The sequence below is a fragment of the Ursus maritimus genome, unplaced genomic scaffold (assembly GCF_017311325.1).
Source record: "Ursus maritimus isolate PB19 unplaced genomic scaffold, ASM1731132v1 scaffold_18, whole genome shotgun sequence".
Taxonomy (NCBI): Eukaryota; Metazoa; Chordata; class Mammalia; order Carnivora; family Ursidae; genus Ursus; species Ursus maritimus.
The window spans coordinates 46796722-46822295 of NW_024424230.1; the positions used below are offsets into that span (position 1 = coordinate 46796722).

Consider the following 25574-nt stretch of genomic DNA (forward strand, 5'->3'; position numbering starts at 1 on the left):
CCTCAGTTCCTTTTACTCCTTGCATATTCCATCCCATCTACCCGATCAGTCTCTCACTCTAGGTGAATCCTTCTTTCAGGCTGTTTTCTGCTCTCTGTCTTAGGAATACAGCTGGAGAAAAACGTATGGCCAACAGATTGGCATTAATACAATCTCCAACAAGGCATTCCATAGTGTTCAGAAACATTCTGACTTGTCCCTTGGTCAGCTTGTTTTCTTTTTCCCCACAGCAGCTATTTTAAAATGTACTACTTTCTGTAGGAATTCTATCCCCTTTCATTCTTTTCATTCTTAGCCAGCAATGTGTTCATAGTCTTTTCCTCTTCCAAGAGAAAATAGAGACCATCATCAGAAAGGCATTCTCTCTGTTCTCTTCCTGTCTCCCTTAAAAGTTGCCTGGGGCAAATCCTGTCCTGTTGTAGGAAGAGGTATCTCCCTTATTTTAAGGTAATTCTTTCCCTTCCCGTCGGAGTCTCTTTCCCTCCCCCTTTTGTATCTTTCACTTCTCTCTTCTAGCTCTGTCTCCTCTAGATGTAATGATGTCCACAATTTAAGAAATAACTTCCCTCACTTTCACTGTCTCATTCTTTCCTGTCACTACTTTCTTCTATTTTCTCAATTCCCTTTGATTTCTTAATCTGTCGGAATCTGGCTTCTACCTCCAACGCAATGCTTCTTTTTTTCTGGAAACTATCAAACAACCTCAAAAATGAAAGTCATGTAATTTAAACACTTAAAAAAACATAAAATAAGAAATGATTGTTTCTCTTTCTATTCATCTAATAGATGAATACCCCAGAAATGGCTTGACTGTATTAGAATACTGGCCTTGTGTCTCTCTCTTTTACTGTGTTTTCACATTGTTTATGGTCTCATTTTCTATAGAGAATTTCTGATTTTCATGTGGTCAATAATACGTTTTTCCCCTTTATGGCTTCTGAGTTTTTTTTTTTTTTTTTAAAGATTTTATTTATTTATTTGACAGAGATAGAGACAGCCAGCGAGAGAGGGAACACAGCAGGGGGAGTGGGAGAGGAAGAAGCAGGCTCATAGCGGAGGAGCCTGATGTGGGGCTTGATCCCATAACGCCGGGATCACGCCCTGAGCCGAAGGCAGACGCTTAATGACTGTGCCACCCAGGCGCCCCCTGAGTTGTTTTTTTTTTTTTTTATCTTGTTTAGGATGATCTATATCTCAAGGTTATAAAAGTGTTTTACTATTTAAAATATGTTTACATAGTTTTTTTCTTGTTCACTTTCTTATGTCTGAAATTTATTTTAGTATTTAACGTTATTTCCTTCTACTTGGATAGCCACTCATCCCAACTTTAATTTTTGTTGAAGAATACATCCTCTCCCACTGAACTGAAGTGTTTTTTTAATTAAATGTTAAATTTCTGAATATACTTCAATTTGTTCTGTAGTCTGTTCTACTGGTCTACTTTCCTGTGCTGTTTCAGTAGCATAATTATTTGTTTACGTAAGCCTTATGGTAGATTTTAATATCTAAGAGGTTAACCCCTTCATTATTATTTTTTTCATAATTTTCTTAGGAAATTGTTATACATTTATTCTTCTGGGCGATTTTGAGAATTATTTTTATCTAGTTCCAACTTCTACCCAATTATCACACCAAAAACAAAATCATATTTTGGGATTCTAATTGATATTACATTAAATTTATATATTGGCTTGAGAATGGTAGACTTTCCATTTTCAATCTGAGAATTATAATGTGTTTTTTCATTATTCAATATTTTCAATAGGCTTTATGCCTTCCATGCTGAATATATTTTTAGGTTTTGTCACTGTTTTGAATAGGCTGTATCACCCTCCCCACTAACATCTTCTTCTTGAACTGATCAGTGTTAATATGAAAATAAGTTAATAATTTTATATATTTATCTTACTTCTAGACACATTACTAAATTCTCTAATTAGGACCAATAACTTTTTAGTTGAGTCTTTTGTATTTTCCAGGCATGTGGCAAGTTCTCTGCAAATAATTATTTTTGTCCTTTCTCCCAATTTTTATTGATGTATTTAACATTTTTGTCATGTTTAGAAACTATTCTCATTTTTTAGTTTGTTTTTTTTAGCTCAAGAATATCCAATTTAATATCTCAATTTTGGGGGGTGTGTATATTTATGTAGTTACTTATTTTTCTTTTTTAATTTTGAATGTAATAAGTAATACTAAGACATTTCTTAAAATTGGGAAATTTTGCTTTTCTGGAATGAACTTTACTTAGTTACAGAATAACTGTTTCAACACATTACTAGATTTGATTTGTTAATATCTAATCTCAGATTTTAATTTTTATTAATTATAATTGTTCTAGTTTTCTTTATTGGCATACCTTTATTAGTTTTTGGCATTAGTATTATGATTGAATGGATTAGGGAAACTTCTGTCCCCCTGCCTCCACATACCCTGAAATAGGATACGTGGGAATGATTTTTCTATGAATTTAGAGACAACTTAACTGTAAATCTTCTGAATCTGGTGCCATTTTAAGTGGTAAAGCTTTAGTATGTATTTTGAAAAATTCTATAGATGTTTAGGTGTTCTACATACTACTGAGTCAATTTTGGAAACTTATATTTTGATGGAACATCACTTATTTCCTTTAGATTTTAAAGTTTGTTGGCAGAAGAAAAGTGGTAGATATTGCTTGTCAATGATTTGTGATCACTGAAGACATTTTATGAGTAGAAAATATTTTTATATAGAAATAGAGTAATCCAAAAAATGTAAATGGCATCATTTTGCTCACCTGAGAACTCTTCATTGGCTTTTAATTACATGTAAAACAAAATCCAAACTCCTGACCATGGCTCACAAAGACTTTATGAAGAGTTGACCTCTGCTTACCTCTCCAAACTCATCTTATGTTACTCTGCCCCATGCTTTGGTCACAAGGGCCATCTTTCTGTTCCACCAACAAAAGCTTTTAATCTTCGAATGACCTTTATACCCACTTTCTCTCTTTCCTCTGATTGTCAGGAATAAATATAATGCTTTGTTGGAGAATAACAGTGGGGATCATAAATTTTTTATTTTAATTTCATTAAAATTTTTTTTAGTTTAATTTTTTTTAAGGATCATACTTTTGGTATCCCTTTTTAAGGAGGTAACATTTAAATTGCCCAGGTTAAGATGAGCAGAAGCCAAACATGTAATGGTCAGAGGAAAAAGGAATGCTTTTTAAATTATGATTCTTCATTGTTATTCCCCTAGGAAAGCATGCATGCTATTAAATTTCCTTTGCAGCACTTATTGCAGTATGTAATATTTATTCAAAATATTTAGTAAGCTGTGTTAATGCTTACTAATGTATTTAGTATCCTAATATACTTAGTATATTTATTAAAATATTTAGTAAACGATATAAATGCTTACTAATCCCTTTTCTGGATATGTATAAGGTACTGTCTGCCCCTGATGACAGTTAGGTTTCCTTGGTTTTCCCAGGTTTTCTTGTAAGCAGGAATTGGTCATAGGGCCCTTTCAGGAAACTGAAGAGAAGGTACAAGCAGCAGTACCATGCTCCACTGGTGGTGGTTCTATCCAGAAATCCACTAAGAGTTTAATATCCCCACCTACAAATACATTTGTAAAATCATACATCATAAAAGTCTGAATTGTTTTGTTAACAATTTTGTTATCTAACGTATCATTTTGTTTCCCAATTAGGCTATGAGTTTCTCAAATGTAGAGATTCTCATTTTCACTTTTGTGTTTTCTTCGCAGTGCTCAGCACAAAGTCATAAGATAAAAAGCACAGTATTTGAAGCCAGATGGCCTGTGTTGAAAGGCAGCTCCACTATTAGCCATGTGACTTCAGGTAAGTTGGACTCTTTGAGTCTCAACTTCTTATCTATAAATGATGATAATATATATTTGTTAGGTTTTCATGAGGAACATACAAGGTAATATTCCTGAAATATTTTGGCAAAAAATAAAATGTATAAATGTGAGTTGAATAACTCACAAAGTTGAATAACTATTAAATTTTTTATTCTTTTTTTTTTTTTAATTTTTTTTTTTAAAGATTTTATTTATTTATTCGACAGAGATAGAGACAGCCAGTGAGAGAGGGAACACAAACAGGGCGAGTGGGAGAGGAAGAAGCAGGCTCACAGCGGAGGAGCCTGATGTGGGGCTCGATCCCAGAACGCCAGGATCACGCCCTGAGCCGAAGGCAGACGCTTAACCGCTGTGCCACCCAGGCGCCCCTAAATTTTTTATTCTTAATTGAAGTATAGCTGACATGTAATTAGCAAATAATTATTGATTTTATTGGTTTAATTTAAACATTGCCTGTGTAATGAAAGCGTGTTGTAGAATGTGATACCAATTACATTTTTTAGCCACAGGGTTAAAATTTTATTTTCACTTGTAACACGTCTGGAGCCAGCTACAAAATGCCATTCTTCTTCACCTTTTTAGAGGGAGAAATGCCTGGGCTCCTCCAGGGGGGAGTGAGGAAAACATTTCTTCACCACTTAGGACATGGTTATGGTCTGGATTTTGCAGCTCTTGTGAGCTTCCCAGCAGATAGGTTGGGTTCAAATCCTGACACTGTTTATCTCTGTGCTATTTCTGAATACAGTTATCACAACAGCCAGCTCAACATTTCCGAAAGTTGCAGAAGTACAAGGTTTAATGTAGTCAAGAGGCCTCTACCTAAAGAGGGATCCAACAATAACATTTTGTCTTGATGTAATAAAGAAAAACTTTATCATTTCCAAGTTAAGCCTGAGAGTGGGGGTGAAGTGCCTTTAAAGAAACAAGGAGAAGTATGAAGAGAAAACCAATTGGGACAAAATGGGTAGAAACTAATAATTTGGGGCACCTGGGTGGCTCAGCTGGTTAAGTGTCTGCCTTTGGCTCAGGTCATGATCTCGGGGTCCTGGAATAGAGCCCCCATGTAGGCCCTTGGCTCAGTTTCTCCCTCTCCCTCTGCCCCTCCCCCGTTCCTGCTCTCTCTCTCTCTTAAATAAATAAATAAACTCTTAAAAAAAAGAAACTAATAATTTTATAGCACTTATTTTGTGTCAGGCACTATTCTAAGTGCTTTGGATGTATTAATCCATTTAATCTTCGGAACAGCCCTACGGAATTGTTATTTTTATTTTCATTTTATAGATGAGGAGACTAAGGCATAGACAGGTAAGTATGTAGTCAGTGGGATAATGAAGATTCATACCCAGACAGTGTGTTCAGATTCCATGTTTTTTAGTAAAAAACGTCCTAAATCAAAAGTTTTTGCAGATGGGAAAGCAGATAGATACTGGCTCTCCACAAATCTCATAGCTACAGATTGATTTTAATGTACTCATAATCCTTTTATTTCAAATCAATTCAAAAAACTGAAATTAAGTGACTGGATTAGTTAACTGTGCAGAAAATATTTTGTTCAAGGAGTGAGGGAACTAGAAACTGCTTACTCTACATTTGATTCTCAGCAGTGTCAGAGGGACATGAGGGCCTCTGGAATATGGGTATAGTTATTTGTGAATTTTTCATGAGTAAGCATGCATTTCTTATTCTGGAACTTAAGAGCGACTCCAAGGAAACTTAAGAGAGTGAAAAAAGAAAACATGGTACCAGATCATAAAATTTTGGGGGGCTCAATGATTGATATGTGGGTGGGTGCTGCGGCCTTTCTCCATCCACACATAGTTACACTAAATCTTACCTTCAGTCATAACCAAGTGTATATCAAGAGAATATATTTATTTTAACCATAAAAAGCAAATTAATAATGTCAGATTTAGGTTAATTGATCTTTATATTCCTCAACCTCTCTGGCATGGCATGTAGGCCTTCAAATACTCTGTATCACTTGTTTTCATACTTTCACGCCTGTACTGCTCCCTTGCCTAGAACACCCTTCTTCCCATTCTTTCTGGCAAGTTTTTATGAATTCACTGAGGCCTAGATAAAATGTACTCTCTACGAAGACTTCCACCACTATTTACAGCAATTAGTAGCTGTGTTGCATATTACTCACATTATTATGACTATCGTGGTATCAGTATATTAAGCTTTTGTTTCTTGGCTTCCAGTTTGCTCTCCAGTACTGTGCTTTCTGATGCTTACAGTTGGGAAGCACAAACTGAAATGACAACCTGGGTGTTTTGTGTACAGTTACCTGGTGTTTTGTATGTAGGTGAAACAGTCACATAGAAGTGACTATCAAATTGAAAGTAATGCGAATAGTGACTTCCAGAATGTCGGATGGTTTCAACTGATGTCGGCTTGGGACTGTTCCCAGCTTTGTGGCAACCCTGTGAGAGAAAGAAGCCTGGAGTGACAATCTGGAACAAAGGGGGCAGGTTCTGTGGGCCCTTCCAGTCCTACCCACATGTCCAGGATGGCACTGTGGATTTGACCAGGGGTGTCAGACCTTTCAGTCTGCTGCCAAGACCAAGCTCAGGGTTGGATTCATCAGGAGGCAGAGAAGGTGATTAACTATATGTCATGAATTAAGTAGTACAAGGATGTTCTTGCCTCGAAATGTCTCCCTCCTGGGAAGTGCGTGTGACAGGAAGAGCACACCCTGGCAGTGAACGGAGACAGGCCTGGGCTCACCACTACAGAACTGCTGTGACTTTAGACAAGCTTTTTAACCCCACTGCACTACTAAGGACTCTGTAACACAAGTAAAACAAACCCAATATGAAAAAGAAAAAAAGAGAGAGAGAGAGAGATTGGAAGGATATTCTGAAAGGTTAATGGAGAGATCAGAGTCAAACTGAGTCCAGATCCTGAATTTCATTTTCTTAGTCTTTTTATAACAGACCACTCTGGTGCTGCATCTGCATTCAACTTTCACAATGGGCGATGATCAACAGATGTAGGGGAGGAGAAAAGACTTTGATGGACCGTGAAAGGAGAAGGGAAGCTATGGCAAAAACATTTCCATCTTAAAGCTGATTATGAGTGAGTGACAATCATGAATGCGGACACAGATGGAACTCTTTCATCCATCTTGACTTAAATTTTGTATTTTTGAGTTCAAGTTTCTTTCCTTTTCTTTCTTTCTTTCTTTCTTTCTTTCTTTCTTTCTTTCTTTCTTTCCCTCCCTCCCTCCCTCCCTCCCTCCCTCCCTCCCTCCCTCCCTCTTTCTTTCTCTTTCTTTCTTTCTTTCTTTCTTTCTTCCTTTCTTCCTTTCTTCCTTTCTTCCTTTCTTTCATTCTTTCTTTCTTTCTTCTTTGCCTATGGATGTCCCATTGCTCCAGCACCACTTGTTGAAATGACTATCCTTTCTCTACTGAATTGCTTTTGCACCTTTGTCAAAAATTAAACAATTGGTGTAAGTCTATTTCTGGATTTTCAGTTCTATTTCATTGATCTGTATATATGTTTATCCCTCTGTTGGTATCACACTGTCTTGATTACTATAGCTATATAATAAATCTTAACATCAGAAACAATAATTCCTCCCACTTTATTCTTTTTGGAAATTGTTTTGGCTAATATAGGTCATTTGCCTTTCCATATAAATTTGATAATTAACTTTCTTATGTCCACAAATCATCTTGCTGGGGTTTTTGATAAGAGTTGTGTTAAGCCTATGTATCAGTCTGGGGAGAATCAACATCTTAATTATGCCAAGTCTTCCAATGTATAAACACAATCTTTCAATCTATGAACTCTCCAATTATGCTGGTCTTCTTTGATTTCTTTCATTACATTTTGTAATGAAAAGGGTACAGATCTTATACATGTTTTGTTACATTTATACCTAAGTATTTCATTTTCTTTGGAGCAATTTTAAATGGCATCATGTTTTAAATTTTGGTTTCTATATGTCCATTATTGTATAATGAGATGCAGTTGATTTTGGGCATTGATCTTATAACCTGGCTGAACTAATTAGTTTTGGACAGGTTTTATTTTATTTTTTATTTTTTAAAAAATATTTTATTTATTTATTTGACAGAGAGAGACAGCCAGCGAGAGAGGGAACACAAGCAGGGGGAGTGGGAGAGGAAGAAGCAGGCTCCCAGCAGAGGAGCCCGATGTGGGGCCCAATCCCAGAACACTGGGATCACGCCCCGAGCCGAAGGCAGACGCTCAACGACTGTGCCACCCAGGCGCCCCTAGAAAGGTTTTAAAAACATCTTAATTGTGGTAAAAATCATATAGCATGAGATCTGTCCTCTTAACGGGTTTTTAAGTGTGCAGTATGGTATAGTTTACTCTAAACACCATGTTGTACAACAGATCTCTAGAACTTTTACATCTTGCATGAATGGAACTTTATACCCATTGAACAACAAATCCCAATTTCCCTTTTCCACAGCCCCTGGCAACCATAATTCTACATTATCTTTGATGAGTTTGACTACTTTAGAAACTTCATATAAATGGAAACATGCAGCATTTGCCCTTCTGTGACTGTCTTATTTCACCTAGCATAATGTCCTCAACGTTCATCTATGTTGTAGTACATGACAGAATTTCCTTCTTCTTTTAATGGTTGAATAATATTCCATTGTATGTGTACACTACTTTTCTTTATCTATTCTCTGTTGATGGACATTTAGGTTGTTTCCTTCTCTTGTCTATTGTGAATAATGCGGCAACAAACATGGGAGGTCTGATTCCAATTATTTTGGATAAATACCTGAAAGTGGGATTGTTGGATCATATGATAGTTCTATTTGTTAACTTTTTGTGAAATCTCCATACTTTTTTTTCCATAGCAGCTGCACCATTTTACATTCCCAACAGCACACAACGATTTTGATTTTCCACATCTTTGCCAGAAGGTTTTTGTTTTTGTTTTAATTGTTTTTAGTTTTAGTTTGTGTGTATGTGTGTGTGTGTGTGTGTGTGTGTGTGTGTGTGTGATGCCTTGGGATTTTGTACATATCTGTACACACATATGCACACACATGTATTAGTTGGACATGGTGGCACTTTTCCTATACATACTTCTCAAACATATATTGATTAGAGGTATAGTCTACTATGTAACTAATTGTACCATCGCACCTCAGAAATGAACAATTCCCTAGTATCAATTAATATCTAATCCATGCTGAAATTTCCTCAATTTTTCTTGGTGATGTCTTTTATTGGGATTTCTTTCAACCTTGGACTCCATGAAGTTTCATTTGGTTATTATATCTCTTCAGTCTCTGCTGCAGAATACTCTCACTGTTTTTCCCTGTGACATAGACTTTTTGAAGAAACTAGGCTAGTTATCTAATTATAAGACGTTCCACATTCTGGATTTGCCTTATTGTTTTCTTATATTTATTTTAGCCTTGTTCTTTTAGCTTCTTTACTTCCTGTAAACTGGAAGTGATGTCTAAAGTCTCAATCAGATTCAATTTGAACGTGTTTGGCAAGTGTACGTCGTAAGTGATGGTTTGTGCATCACCTCAGGAGAGCGTAACAGTCAGGTTGTCCCACTATTAGTGAGGCTTCGTTTCATTACTTGGTTAAAGTGCTAGATCTTGCCGCTGTAAAGGTGCATCTTCTTGCCATTAGCAAGTAGCCTGTAGGAATAAATATTTCAAAATGCTTTGATGGAAGCCAGTTTGTTCTTTCCAGGGAAAGATGGTCATCTCCAACAGGATCAAGTCCCTTTCAGGAATATATGAGGATGAATATCCACCTTGGGGGGGAAAAACACGAGGCTTGCAAAAAGATTACTGACCTTTAAAGACTAGAAAATGTTGCTCTGGTCTATAATTTAATTCAAGCTGGCTCTATAATTTAATTCAAATGTATTAGTTAAGGAATACTTTGCGATAAGAGAGTGGGCAAAGTCTGCACTCCAAGATGTGATCCCTAAAGCAGAAATCTCCCCTCGTTTTGCTCTGTGGTGATAGCAGATAGTCACTTAGCTATGCAGTAGCAAAGAGCTAGCAAGGGGAGCTTCTGTCAGAAGCCTGCTTATCGAGGGAGCATTTTACACAAGGTTTTCTAAAAAAGGGCTTGAAGAATGTTACGTTGGTTTGAAAGTGAAGAAAATTGCCCTTTTGTTCATTTCAAGTGTCAGGATGCTCTGTCTCTCGGCTCGCGTGCTCTCTCTCTCTCTCAAATAAGTAAATAAAACCTTAAAAAAAACCCAGAACTTAAAAAAAACAGATCTATTTTCTAAGCAGCTTTCAAATATGCATTACAAGGAGCAAAATTATTGAGGGCAACAATGATATCATTGGAAACGGACACAAGCGTCTTGCTTCCTTTGCAAACCTGCTTGGCTGGGATGTTATAATGGCCTCTGGGGTTTCTTAAACATGTCTTTACGGAACTTGGGACCAAGATACCCACTAGGTTTCTTTGCTCTTGACTTCAGTCCCCTCCTTTTCGTGCTGGACAGATTAACACATGGTTGGGTACTCTGGGCCCCTGCATTTCATCTTTGGGTACAGCTGACTCAGAAAGTTTTTACTTAATTGAGCTAAGTAATACCCCTCATTCTCTCACCTTCAGGTAGAAGAGACAATGGGCTTTTAAAGTACAGAGGCTTTTTGCTTTTCTTATAGTTGTTCCTTTATGGCTTGAGGGAGATAATCTTTTCGTACTTCTGACTATTAGTTCTGCCGTTCTGAACATCATCATGGTGTCAAGTATCAGTAATTTTCTCAGGGACAGAGAAAGAAGTATTTTCACAGAATTAGAAAAATACCCTCAAACAAAATCTGAGGAAATGAGGGCACTGGGTTTTACTGCACTCCCCCCATCCTACCCTTCATCAGAGGATATTATATAAGGTGAAGCAGGGCACCGTGTGGATTTGCTTCTTTTATTGAATGCATTGAGATGGAAATCCAAGCATTAAAGATACATGGTCTGAAAACTTTTTAGGCAAATAAATTACCTAGTTTCATCTGTAAAGCTCCTGTCTTTATAGGTCTTTATAGACTTTGCATTGGCAAAATCACCCTTAGATTTGTGTTTAGGGGTTCTGAGTTGGGTTTGTTCTCAGCACATCTTTTTTCTGAAAGGCCCAAGTATGGCATTACTTCACCCTAAAGTCCCTACAGGGTCTGGGCAATGTTCTTGGAAAGACAAGGATGATCTCACCTAGTTGGAAGAAGGGTCACATCATAAAATAATGGTCCTTCTCTCAGACCACTGCACACTACTAAAATGTATTGCTTCTTGACCTTTTGGCTAAGATTCCATGTAGAACAGCTAAAATATTAGCTTCCTGTCAGCTTTACCACACTCGAAACTATAATTTCTGACAGCTGTAAGAGATCTTGTGCTTTGTGGGGGCCCAGATGAACCCCTTTGTGAGAGCTGAGCTTGTCCAAAAAGACTGGATCATAGATTACCCAGTCCAATAAGCCACGTAATGCTTGAGTCTTCAGTGCGATGTTTGCTGCTTTTCTGCTGGCTGGGATTGTCCATCTTGGACTTGAATACCACCAGTGAAGGGCAGGGGACTTAGAGCCAGCCCATTCCATCTTTGCCTTACTAGTTGGCTGACTACAAAAAGTTCTTTCTTCTGTTCAACTGATGCCTTTCTCCCTAAAGCTTAGACTCATTAATACCATTTCTTACTCTGTGGGTCAATGCACACTAAGTCAAATCCCTAGGGTCTCAGATATTTGAAGATAGCTACTGTCTGTTCCCCAAGTTTTGTCTTTAGGTTAAATAACCTAGTTTTTTGAACACATTCTCTTGGAACTTGAATTCAGGCTCTTTTACCAAACATATCCCATACATACGGTAATATGTGTATCCATAGTTGAACTTAGCACAACTTGAGTTATCCACTTTCTCTCATTCTCAATATTATATATTTATGAGAGCACCATAAAGAACCATTAGATTTCTTTTGGAATTATATCACACTATTGACACATATTCAGTTTATTATTAATTAAAATTTTGAAGTCTCTTACATACTTACTGACTCCAAACTTTGCATAGTTATTTTTGAACCTATGTATAGGATTTTGTGCTTAATCATTCTAAATTTTGCTTGTTAGATTTGCCCCATTGTTCCAGCCTCTCCTGCTCTTTCTGAATCTTGATTCTTTTTATCAACAATATTTGCTGTCCTTCCTGCATTTTTATCATCTACCAATTTGCTAAGCATGCCTTTCATATTTGCATCTTATTACTCACTGATGTTAGAAGTGCAGAATCAAGGACAGAGGGCAAGTGAAAATGGAAATTACAGTCCAGAGATGAAGTAACCTTACTATTTATTCCAATAATAATGAGTTCTAGGTCTAACCAGTAGAACAAGTCTTTGTGTACTGAATCTGGTGTGGTGCGAGAGATTGATAACGTCTCAGTAAACTATACTCCTTTTTTTTTTTTTTAAAGATTTTATTTTTATTTATTTGACAGAGATAGAGACAGCCAGCGAGAGAGGGAACACAAGCAGGGGGAGTGGGAGAGGAAGAAGCAGGCTCACAGTGGAGGAGCCTGATGTGGGGCTTGATCCCATAACGCCGGGATCACGCCCTGAGCTGAAGGCAGACGCTTAACCGCTGTGCCACCCAGGCGCCCCAGTAACCTATACTCCTGATATGGCTTCTTAATTTAAAAAAGAAGCAAGAAGTTAAAGACAGGGGCGCCTGGGTGGCACAGCGGTTAAGCGCCTGCCTTCGGCTCAGGGCGTGATCCCGGCGTTACGGGATCGAGCCCCACATCAGGCTCCTCTGCTATGAGCCTGCTTCTTCCTCTCCCACTCCCCCTGCTTGTGTTCCCTCTCTCGCTGGCTGTCTCTATCTCTGTCAAATAAATAAATAAAATCTTTAAAAAAAAAAAAAAAAAAAAAAAAAAAAAGAAGTTAAAGACAGTCTTTTAAGCAAAAGTAAAAAAAAAATCTGCTGGTGTATAAAATTTTAAAAAGGATAGCCCAAGATTTCATTTTAGGCTTTGGTCATGTCCTCAAACCTCAAAAATTATTTTATTTTTAAAAATCCAAACAAACCCAAACATACAGAATAAACTTTTCAAGGTTGAGTTTCTAGATCATCAAGTTTAGTTAATTGGTGGCTAAAAATGTGGTTTTGTTTAAACAACCCCATATGTAGGCTTTCAACTGCTCCCCTTAAAATTTATTTCCATAATTCTTAACAGTGACAGAAACATATATGTGAGAGATGGAAAGGAACTCCATTTCAGTTGGTACTTTTTGACTGAATAAAGAGGAGGAGTGGAGTTCAGGAGATACACTGAAAGATAAGTTGAGTTTTCCAGTTGGGAATGGGTGTAGCGTGACTCTCCACATTAAAGATTTCCAGGTAAGTTCAAGAGGGAAATCGCTGAAGCTGAATTCCATAAGGAAATAATAATTCCCTTTCTGATTAATGACTGTTTGTAGGCAACACTGCCAGGACAGGCAGATTGTGGCCCTACATTCCAACTTTTAAAAAACTCCTTTCATTAGCTGAATACTTCAACCTCTTTAACTTAGTCTAATTAGCAAGATGTATGCTAGTATGAATGACCAGTAATGGGATCATTGTACTTTATTTTCCTTTTGTTTATGTAGTGTCATAGCTACATTTCTGGCTATGTTTTATGATGTTATGACCTGGACTGCAAACAAATTCCTACTCAAACTGTTGCAGGTTGTTTATAAAAGAATTTTGGAGTCTAGTTTGTTTTAATTTCCAATCTTCCTCTGCTGCATGCACACACACACATACATCCACACACATACCTTCTATCTCTCTTAAATATCCGCAAATAGCTTTTTCTAGCAAAATATTGTAATTATAATTTTTTTGTAGCTGACACTGTATTGGTGAATCACCATCTATCCTTGAAGATTTTTTATTTTTAAGATTTGGATTTGTCAGTGTGACCTATAGATCGGTCAAAATCATCCCTACCTCTAAACATATGCTCTGCTTTAACCGTAGTGAACTCCTTGCAGATCTCCAAATGTGTTATGATATAATCACCTCCAAAGCTTTGCATATGTCCTCCCCTTCGACTGGAATGTCCCCTTTCTGTGGCTCAATAATTTTTGCCTATCAAAATGAGGCTAAGTGCTTTCCAGGAAGTGTTCCCTGATTCCTAGCAATTCTTCAAATGCCTTTGTGCTTATCTTTTACATATCAGGTATTGCACTGTTCTATAATGTTAATTTCCTTCTATGTCTTTTACTAACATTTTGTATCTAGGGATTACGTCATATATAATAGGTCCTCCTACTATCTGAGACACAATAGATGCTCAACAAGTATGATAAAGATTCTTTTTAGAGTAGGAGAGTTTTCGGGGCACCTGGGTAGCTCAGTCAGGTAAGCAGCTGCCTTTGGCTTGGGTCATGATCCAAGGATCCTGGGATCGAGCCCCACATCAGTCTCTCTGCTCAGCTGGGAGCCTGCTTCACCCTCTCCCTCTGCCTGCTGCTCTCCCTGCTTGTTCTCTCTCTCTTTCTTTCTGTCAAATAAATAAAATCTTTTTAAAAAGTAGGAGACCTTTTTTATTTTTTTTATTTGAGTATAGTTGAGACACAGGGTTACATTAGTTTCAGGTGCACAGCTTAGTGGTTTGACAAATTTATGCCTTATGTTATGTTCACCACAATGTATCTACCATCTGTCCCATTTCATCACTATTATAATAACATTATTGTATTCCTTATGTTCTGTGATGTACTCATTCCATAACTGGAGGCCTCCTTCTCCCCTTCACCCATTTTGCCCACCCCGCCACTCTCTGGCAACCATAAGTTTGTTCTCTGTATTTATAGTTCTGATTCTGCTTTTTTGTTTGTTTATTAATTTTTTTTAGATTCCATTTATGAGTGGAATCATATGATATTTGTCTTTCTTTTTTAAAATTATTTTTATTTTTTAAAATTATTTTTTTAATAATTTTTATTTTGTTATATTAGTCACCATACAGTACATCCCCAGTTTTTGATGCAATGTTCCATGATTCATTATTTGCATATAACACCCAGTGCTCCATGCAATATGTGCCCTCCTTAATACCCATCACCGGCCTATCCCAATCCCCCACCCCCCTCCCCTCTGAAGCCCTCAGTTTGTTTGTCTTTTTTGTCTGACTTATTTCACTTAGCATAATGGCTTCTAGGTTCATCCATGTCTCAAATGGCATAATCTCATCCTTTTTATGTCTGTGTAGTATTACACACACACACACACACACCTCATTTCCCTTATTGATTTGTCTATTGGTGGACATTTAGGTTGCTTCCATGTCTTCACTATTGTAAATAACGCCACAATAAACACAGGTGTGCCTATGTCTTTTCAAGTTGGTGTTTTCCTTGGGTAAATACCCAATACTGGAATTATTGGATCATATGGTAATTCTATTTTTAATTTTTTGAGGAACCTCCATACTGTTTCCTACAGTGTTTGTGCCAATTTACATTCCCACCAATAGTGCATGAGGGTTTCTTTTCTTCCACATCCTCGCGAATACCTGTTGTTTAGAAGAGCTTTCTTCCTGTCCAGACTAGAATAGGTGCTCATATTGTATATCCTCATAGAGCACTGAACTTCTTTGCAGAGCTTATCATATTTGTAGCTAGGTACTTACTTGTGTAATTGTTTGATGTGTGCTCCTCCCCTAGATTATAAACTCTGTGAGGGCAGGGACCACATCTTTTTTCCATTGTCCTACTCTTGTTCCTGGCACAGTGCCCAGCACAGAGGATTTGCTCAGTAAGTACTTGTTAAGTGAATGACTAGTTGAAGGAATGATCTCTGTGAGAGAAACTGATTAAGAAAACAGTGCCCTTAGGTTTTAGTTTAATGTCAGGGATTGCAAAGGTGGGGGGTGTTCTAGGAAGAGTAGAATGTAAGAGGTTTCTTGAAAACTAACTGGAATGCTAAACGATAGAGTGGGAGGAAGTAGCAGGAGTGAGGATGAAGCAAGGAAGGACAGTCCCCTGATGAAAAGACAGTAGTAGTAGATGAAGAGTTATACCCTGTGTTGTGACTGGATCCCTATGATGAAGGCAAGGGAAGTGGAGGCAGGCAGAATGGAGGTGATTGGGGTTTACCCAACCTTGGGGTTCCAAACAGAATTTTGGCTCAAAGATTTTTTCCCCATGACCTCAGCAACTCCCCTTCCAAAGGTAGCATGGCACTATAGAAATAATTTTGACTTTGCTAACCAACAAACCTGGTTGCAAAATGTAGCTACAACACTTATTAGCTGTCTGACTTTGAGTAAGACATTTGACATTTTCAAGCCTCTGTTTTCTCATTTGTTAGAAAAGGACAGTCATATTCACTTTGAAGAGATGTGTGCAGTGAAATGAGATAATATTTGTAATGTATCTAATTCAGTGCCTGGCTCAGGGCCATTACTGAACAAATGGTAGAAGTTGTTAATATTAACCAGACTCAACCTTTACAGAACTTTTGAATGGTTTTTTTCTTGGCCCCAAATTGTTCAGTATTTTTAATCAACGGGTTGAAGCATTCTTATCAAATTTAAAGATGACACAAAACTGAGAAAAACAGCTAATATGTTGGCTGACAGGCTAAGGAGCCATAAACATCTCAACAACCAAGAAGGATAAGCTGAAATCAACATGATAAAATTAACAGGGACAAATTTAGACTCTTGTTTTTGTGTTTAAAGAATCATCTGAAATCAGAACAAGGGAGACCTCACTTAATAGTTTATAAGAGAAAGGCCCAAGGGTGTTAGCTGACTGTCAGCTTAACATAAGCCAACTGGGTGAAGACTGCCAAAAAGCTAATGTGATCTGAGGCCATGTGATGGAAATAGAACGTCCAGAAGAAACGAGGTAATCATCCAAGTGTCATTGCACTGGGTGGACAACATCAAGGGATTGTGCACAGTTCTTGGCCTGTGCTCTAAGAGAGATAGATCTAGAAGAAGGTTAACAAGCAGGTCAGAGATCTGGAAACCATGTTAAATGATCAGTGGTCAAAGGAACCCAGGATGTTTAGTCTGGAAAAGAGGAGACTGAAGTGATACAGGGTTGGGGATGGAGAGCGGGTGGCACAGAGCATACTGCAGCCTTTAGTATTGGAAGAGTTTTCATTTAGACGAGGAATAGGCTTGCTCTGCGATGTTTTGAAGGATGGAAGAAAGACTATGATTGGAAATTAGAAAGAAGGAAATTTTTGGTTAATATATGTCCAAGCATACTTATAGTAGTTGTATGTGCTAGCATTTATAAACTCTTGCTATATACGAGGCACTCTGCTAAGCTCTCTTATATATAACTCTTTTTACACATTACTTATTTTATCCTTATATCAACTCTGTAAGGTGGGTATTATTATCCCCATTGTATAGATGAGGAAACTGAGGCTTAGAATGAAGAATTGATTTGCCTAAAGCTATACAACAGGTTAAATAATGAAGCTGTTGCTCTTACTCAGGTCCTTTATGACTAGAAACCCGTGGTTTTTATCTGTAGGGCATATTTCACTAGAGCTTCCTGGGAAACAGGACTTTCAGTGCTAGAACCAGAACAGTGCCAGGCAAACCAGACACATTGTTCACTCCAGTATCATAGTGTGTTTTCCTGCACCCCCGAGATGAAACAGACCTTTGTTTCCTAGAAGGCTAGGATTATAGCACAGTGCCTGGCTTTGGTTCAAGTTTCAAAAGTGCTTCCAGAAAGTCGTCACTGTTCAGATATGGAAATGGTGCATCCTGGGTGGCAATGAGCATGCAATTCCTGGATGTAATCAGAGGCTGGATGCTACCTCACAGAATCGTTGAGCATGAGATTCTCTATTGGGCTTGTCAGTAAAGACCATGTTTACAATTCCACCTCTGTCATTCTATGATTCAGAGAGGGCTCCTTGGACTCTGAGGTAATCTCCCAGGCTCTTTATGCAGAATTGAAAGCACACTTGTGGGGCTGGTTTGAGATGGTGTATCAGCAAGCCTGGAACATGGACCCTTGTCTCCCTTCCTGTGGTCTTTGCCCCCTGTAAATGTAGCCAAAAGCATATGTACAAATGTTCTTAGATCTTTGCCCTCAGAGCACACATGCTTTGGATTTTCAACCCAAAGCTCATCCAAGAAAGATCCAGATACAATTCATTATGTATAGGTCATTGATATGTTTACTCCTTAAAAAATCTTGTTTCAAAAAGGAGAAATGAGACAGGTCTCAGTCCATCCTTTGGAATGCACCCAGAAGTGAAATATAATTTCATCAGTAGTCTTTAAAGGCCTCATGACTGAGTGTCTGGGAGCCCTTTAGTATTCTGAGAAAGATTTAAAAAAAATTTCCTAGATACTTGGAATGAGTCCCATGAGTGTCTGTTTGCATAGTCCTGCCTTGGAGAAGTCTTCTTTTTTCTTACAGCCTGCAATGGAGTAAAACCGACATAAGAATAAGTACAGTGGCATCATAACATATTTCCCCACCTATGACAGGACATCCTTGGTGATTTCTTTCTACCTTTCTTGGACAACCCATGACACAGTGAGATTGTATCTTCCACAGGGAGGCCTTTGTTACTTGGTGAGTCTCTCTTGTCAGCTGAAGGAGATGCCTTCTTGTCCCTGACAATTTTGTGGGGGAGGCAGGCAAACACAGGTGGCCAACACAGGGTATTCTCAATGGGAAAACCGAAAACAAAGCTAAAATCTCCAAAGGAAACATGGCAACTTATGAAAGTCCACATTTCATCCCTTCTATGTCATTTTTCTATGTGTGCCTTCTCCATGAAGGCCAAGCAACAAACACCAGAGTAATTTTTCATTTGCATCTAATACTGCTCATGTCCATTTCCTTTTTCTTTCTTTTTTTTTTAAACAAGAAGCCTACTTTTATTTATTTATTTGACAGAGAGAGACATAGCAAGAGAGGAAACACAAGCAGGAGGAGTGGGAGAGGAAGAAGCGAACTCTCTGCTGAACAGGGAGCCTGACGCGGGGCTCAATCCCAGGACCCTGGGATCATGACCTGACCCGAAGGCAGACACCTAATGACTGAGCCACCCAGGTGCTCCTCGTGTCCATTTTATTTTATTATGATATGTTAGTCACCATACAGTACATCTCATGTCCATTTTCTAATACAGCTCTGCTGTTTCTGTTCTCTTTACCCCCAGCCATCATTAGTGCGGACCCATATGGAGTCAGCCACTAAGTGTTTCACGTTATTATGTTATTTACTCCTCAAAACAACTGTCTGAGGTAGGCAATATTATCCTTCCCCCTTTTTAGGGAGGAAAGTGAGCTCAGAAAGGTTAAACATCTTGTCTAAAGTCACACTGCTAGTAGGTGGAAGAGCTGGAATTTGAACCCAGTTCAATCCAAAGCCTGTTTTTTTTCACTGTGCTATTCTGCTTCAATCTGAATTGAATTCGACCTCCTGCCAAAAGCTTACTGAAATATGAAGTGTTTTTTTCAAGACTTCCATACACTAATGCTTGTGCATCACTATCATCTTTTTCACAACTTGCTTTCACTGAGGTTTACTTCTTCAGGCCTATATAAACTGAAATATGTGACCATAGAGAGTAAAAAGCAAACAAGTGAAGGGTCTCTGAAAGCTTCTTTCCTTCATGGAGTTCCTATTCTTTCCTTGGGATATCTCCTGTGGTATATGTAACACATGACCAGTCAGACCATGTGTGGGGGTCCGTGCTCTTATGGACTAGGCACTTGTGGCATTGAGCAGATCCCCTGGTATCTCACCCCTCAGTGCAACAGAAAAAGCACAGGGTAGGAGGCAACAGGCAGTTGTTAAGCCTGAGATTTGGTTAATATGACCAAGGAAGCCGAGACCAAATTCATTTAATTAGTCTCATGTAGCATTTACTGAGACTACTAACTGTTAACAGCAGAATGGCGGCCAACCTTCAAGCAGCAGGATGGAGCCAACCTTCCGTGTAGACTCTAACCATGCTCCCCAGGGTCCTGGACTTGGTCTACTGAACAAATTCTACAAACCACTAGGGTTTACTTCAGAAAGCCAGGTAGCTTTCTCCTGAAGCTGCTGTGTTGACTTCTCCACTTGCCCCAAGGCATTAACCTAGGTGCAGCAGGATGCATTTGGGGTTTCACAGGCTCTCCCTTAGCCTGTGAGGAAGTCTAGGGTAGTTCTTTCAACAATAACAATTCTGGTCAGTAAGTTGAGACTGACTTGAATACCTTCAAGATTCAAAGTGGTGTCACTGATTTCTTTAGCTAAAGCCAGGAACAAATTTCTTATCACCTTTTCTAATTAGGTAACCCCCATGTGGAGAGATAAACACCTACAATATGTGGATAAATGAGTCCATTATCCTTCTGGAGACCTTCCCCAAGTAACTAAGAGTATGTTTCAGAACAATCTCACAGATGTCTGAAGACTGCATGATCTACTGCTGGTGTTTCCTCAAATTCTTGAGGGTGCTTATGACCAACCCTAGGATGTATGTTGCTATGGTTTTGGAGATCAGACAGATTAATGTCTAGAGTACACACAGGGATACACCTAGCACCTCTGGAAAGAAGGTGTTGTTTATAATTGTCGGTATCCCCCAAGAGGGACCTCCATCAGTTGGGGACACAGATTGACGGTGCCATCAGTGTGGTCTCTCAGCAGGCTGCTAAGCATTAGAATATTCATCTCAGTTTGGATAATTGAATCTAATCCTCATCTTTGGAGGGATTGCCTATGGACAGTCCATTTGACCTGTCCTATTTGTCCATGTCACCAATTGAGTGGTGTTTATCTGTCCCATAGAATGATTGAGTGATGGTGTGGAAATGGGCCTGAGGAGAAATATCCAGAAATATTGATAAGTGTTTTGTGTTGGAGGTGCAGGGGCTGGGTCTATCTCCTAATGTTTCCAAATGGCTTCTCAGTAAGGTGAAGGGCAATGGCAATTAAATCATGCTTCGGTCTGTCTGGTGGAAGACACCAGATCCAGCTTAAATTTAAGTTAAGTTTAAATATAAGGCTCTTGTAATGGTTTAAATTTAAATTTAAAGCTCTTACTGTGGTTTGAGAGAGCAGCACCACAGAGTTTTCCTTTGTGGGAAAGTCCCCAGGTATGGCTCTGAGAGACCAAAAAAAAAAAAAAAAAAAAAAAATCATTAATGAGCCTCCCTCCCCCTATACCTCCTGGGATCTAAAGTGTTCCCTCCAGGATTGTTACTTTCCCTCCACTCCACAAAATCTGTGCACCCCATTCCAGTAGCAATAACGTCACCTTTCCCCTAAACATCTCCTACTCATAACCAGACCTTTTTTTTAAAGTGGTCAAGTATAAGAGGGATAAGGGCACTTTAATAAAATTTACAAAAACCCATCTTATCCCCACCTTGTACACATGGGCTACCATAGGGGGACTTGGTGAACAGGGTACTAAAGCAAGAGGTCATTCTACATCCAATATATATCTTTTTGATTGAGAACTATGTCAACCCAACAAGAGAATGCAGGAGGTTGAACCAGAATTAAATTTGAATCCTCTATGCCCCCTTTTAGCTAGGCTGCCACCCAGACAGTGTATCAAACAGAATGGCCTAGGGTTGCTGTTAGGTGAAAGAAAGAATATCATGCCCCAAAATGTCAGGAAAGAATTCCAAGTTTTCAAAATATATATAAAACACAACCATTTTTTTTCCTTCTTGATAATTAACCAGGAGGCAGGTAAAAGGAGTTGAGCCATTTTGAGGGATGGTCATTTGCAATGATCAAAGGAGGAGGTATGGGAGGCGGAATTAGAAATCATTTTGAGTTGAGTTTTTAGAAGTCTATTCCACCTCTCGATGATGGAAAGTAGTATAAAATGTCCATTGAATATATTGATTATCGTCCCATTATTTGTGGCCTTTATAACAAACAGCACACCATTGTTAGACTGTAAATGGTCTGGAAAGCCAAAAACATGACACAGTTTAGTTACAAGGGTGTAGCTGGGTTTTTCTGGTTGAACTGAAAGAGTAATACTATACCCTGATTAAGGGTCAGCCACCACTGGTAGCCCAGGAGGGGCTGGGCACAAGACAAATGGGCCAGATTTTGGCATGAGTTGCAAACCTGATGTGCAATGGTAGCTTTTGTATCTGAAGCTTACTTTGTACCCTTTTGATAATGGTGGAGGGAAAGCCATGTCCCATGCAGTGGTAGATCCAAGTGGTAATGGTATTCACCTGGGTGGTGCAGGATTGATTCTAGTCAGTCTCACCAGAGAGTGGACCCCCATCATAGGGGTCTACATGAATGACCCGGACTATCAAATTGGCAGTCAATTTATTTTCATGGTATATAGTTGCAAAGAATAATGTCTTTAATCTCTAGTCTGTGGTCTTCCTTCCAAGTGGCAAATCAAATGCCTAGACCATTGGCAACAATGTAAGACAGTAAAAATATAATGTGCTTAGTCCTTAGGAGTATTGTTTAAAGCAAAGATTATGACTTTTGATTCAGCCTGTTGTACTAATAGGTTCTTGACACAGTCCTTCTTCCAGAATTCCACTGGGACTGGAAAGCTGCTGCTGCCTAGTGAATACATCAGCTTTCAACTTAGTTGAATCATCAGTGAATTAGTCCCAGGCATTTAGAGGAAACTCTGTGAGCCAGCAACTTTGTTTTAGGTGGCAGAGTGGGGAATAAAGTTTCCCCAAAGAGGTAACAGCCACTTTTTTATGTAAAACTGAAATACTGCTAGGGTCAGGCTGGCTGTAGTCTTGAATATACCATTTTTACTTGGCTGGTGAGGGCCTTATGTCCTAATTGACCCATCCTAAAATGTGGAGGTCAGGCTGGGGAGTCACAGGGCTCCATTGGTTAGGTGTTCAGTTTTGATAAGAGCTCAGTAGTAGGCTAACAGCTGCTTTTCTACAGGATGCTCATATTGGAGAAATGATGAGTCCAAAATCCCAAGGAGTGCCTTTGGGTAGACTCTGCCTCATTCCCCTAAAGGCTTTCTTTAGCAAAAGCATTAGGCTCAGAGACTTGTAGTTTCAGGAGGCCATTAGGGTTGTGGGGTCCCAAATAAATGTACAGTATGCCACAGCTTGCTGGACAGCTTCCAAAGCAATGGGAGTTGAGACCCATTCAAAGCCCCATGCAGATTTGCAGGCTCATAGATGCACAGTAGGGCATGTACTATCTCCAATAGCCAAATAAGGTTCAGAGCTTTGTTATTTTTGTGTTGGAAGGATCAACAGACAGCAGACTGTCTTTTGGAGGGTTTAAAGGTTGTGAGTCCATCCACCTACTTCCAAGAAACTTTACTTGGTGAGCAGTTCCTTGAATTTTACTAGGGTTTATCACCACCCATGCGGGTGTAATAATACCATAGTCAAGGCGTTATACATGAGGCTTCTGATTTGTCGACCAATAGAACATCCTCTATATAGTGAAAGCTTTGGACATGAGAAGGCAGGGGCATCTGTGTCAAGTCCTGATCCAGCTACTGAGGACAAATTGCAGAGGATTTAGGTATTCCTGGGAGAGGACTCGCTACATGAATGTAAATTTATCTTGGTACTCAGGTGCTTGTGGTATAGAAAAGAAGGCATTAGCACTGTTCAGGACAGGAGACCGAATGCTATCAGTCCATACAGTGGATTAAAGTAGAGTCACAATGTCTGGAATTTAACACAGCTTTAGAAGCAACAACTGAATTCAGCTGTGATATTCCACTGTAAACCTTTAGTTCCTGTTAACCTTTTTCAAAGGTCATGAAGGAGTGTTGTGTTGAGATATTGCATCTCTTACTACCACCACTGCCTTCAAGTCTTTAATCAAGTCTGTGATTTTCCTTTTCCCCCCTGGGATTCTGTATTATTTCTGTTGGATCACTTGGGAAGGGATAGGAACATGGGCTGGGGATTGATTTGCATATTTCACTAACGTTTCTACATATGTGGCTCTTTCTATCAGGGAAATCCCCTATGGACCTTAGAAGCATTCACAGTAAAATCGTGTAGCATATCAGCAACACTTACATATTCAGCTGTGAAAGCCACAAAAACAGTACATTGAACCCACTTAAAGGGCCCCACCCACAAGGTCACTTGAGCTTTCCTTCCCCACTGTGAATCTTGGCCAAACACTAAGTTGAATTCAGGTGCCCCCTCATGCACTGGACCAGTTAGAATTGTGACTTAAGGCCTATCTTTAACATAGTCATAAAAGGTTGAATCCATGGGATTAGAGAGAATTTAGTCCCAATCTTAATCACCTTTTACCTTTAAGCAACTAAATTCAAGGAAGGTGGGAAAAGGATCAACACTTGTAGCAGGAGAGCAATTCTGCAACCAGTAAGCAAGTCTTTGCGTTTACTTTCATTTTTCAGGGGCATGGCAGCTGCTCACTACTAACTAACTAAACTTCTAATTCCAGTTCATCCAAAGCCCTACACTGAGAGACAAGGTCATCATTGCTGACATCATTTATTTCAGCTTCAGTGACTCCTTGGTTAAGCAGCTATGGACAGTATAACATAGAAGTATAAACAATATAAGTATAAGCAGTATAAGTATAAACAATAACTAAGTCACCATTTAAATGACTTGTTTTAATTCTACCTTTCACTGTTCAGCCTTTAAATATTAACTCTAGGGTAGGATAGGCGGGTTTTTTTTTACGCCATTCCTTTTCCCATCACTTGCCAAGAGCGTTTGCTACTGGATCCCAGCGATAATGATGATTCTTCTTACTCCTCCTCTTCTTCTTCTCCTTTTTCTTCTCCTTCTCCTCCTTCTTCTTCCTCTTCTTCTTCTTCATCTTCTTCTTCCCTCTTCCTCCTCTTCTTCACCTCCTCCTCCTTCTCCTTCTCCTCCTTCTCCTCCTTTCTTCTTTTCTTCTCCTTCTCCTCCTTCTTTTTTCCAGGAAATCTTCTTATATCACCAAATCTGGTCTGTAGGGCCTTTGTCCTTTCCCTTACAGGAAGTTATGTCTCTGTTAGCATAGCAAAACTTGTTCTCAAAACTGTTGGGCCTGGGATATGACTTTACCCTATTTACAAACTTGGAATTTAACTTAGTCTACTTACAAGGTAGCCTATTATTGTCTCATGGACACTGCCAGGAGGCAAAAGACTGGGTCAGAGACAAAAGAGTTATTACTCATGGCACAGCAAGCGGCCCCAAATCAGCATATGAGTGCTGGTTTCCCCTTACTCCCAGGGCCCATGGAGGCAACTTGATGGGTCCAGATGGAGTCTGCACACTGTGGGTATGTGTTGCTGAGGAACCCAGGGCCAGCAACCTAAAACTTTCTTAAAAAGCAGAAAACAAATCAGTCTCCCTTCCCCAGGGAGTGAAGCAATTACGTGGTAGTCAGGCTATGGTCACCGTGATCTTCTTAATTCCCTATATAACTAGCTACAGAAACTTCTCAGTATTAGGAAATAGATAAGCCTTGTAGTCTGGCATACTCAGCAAGAATGTGCAGGGATACTCAAGGCCCCTGATGGACTGCCTCTCCCAACACTGACAGAGTGGGTATATGGCAGGCATTTTCAGATTGTACCCAGTGCAGTTGATCTGAGTCCACATAGAATTGGTCCCTATAGCAGCAGTTGGAACAGAACAAATAGTTCAGGGCTCACATACAAGTGAGGCTCAGATGTGTGCATATGAGGTGTCTAATATAGCCCTTTAGAAATATATGGCAGCATTTTTCTTTCTACTGTTAC

The 25574-nt window shown here is 39.0% G+C and overlaps 1 long non-coding RNA gene across 1 annotated transcript in view; it reads left to right on the forward strand.

The window, feature by feature from the left end:
- Window positions 1-246: 246 nt before the first annotated feature.
- The window catches only part of LOC103662985, a 128100-nt gene continuing 102772 nt past the window's right edge, over window positions 247-25574 (forward strand). Inside the window, exons 1-2 of the long non-coding RNA XR_568626.2 lie at window positions 247-447; window positions 3754-3847. This is a non-coding gene — a long non-coding RNA (uncharacterized LOC103662985). The remainder of the gene's footprint in view (window positions 448-3753; window positions 3848-25574) is intronic.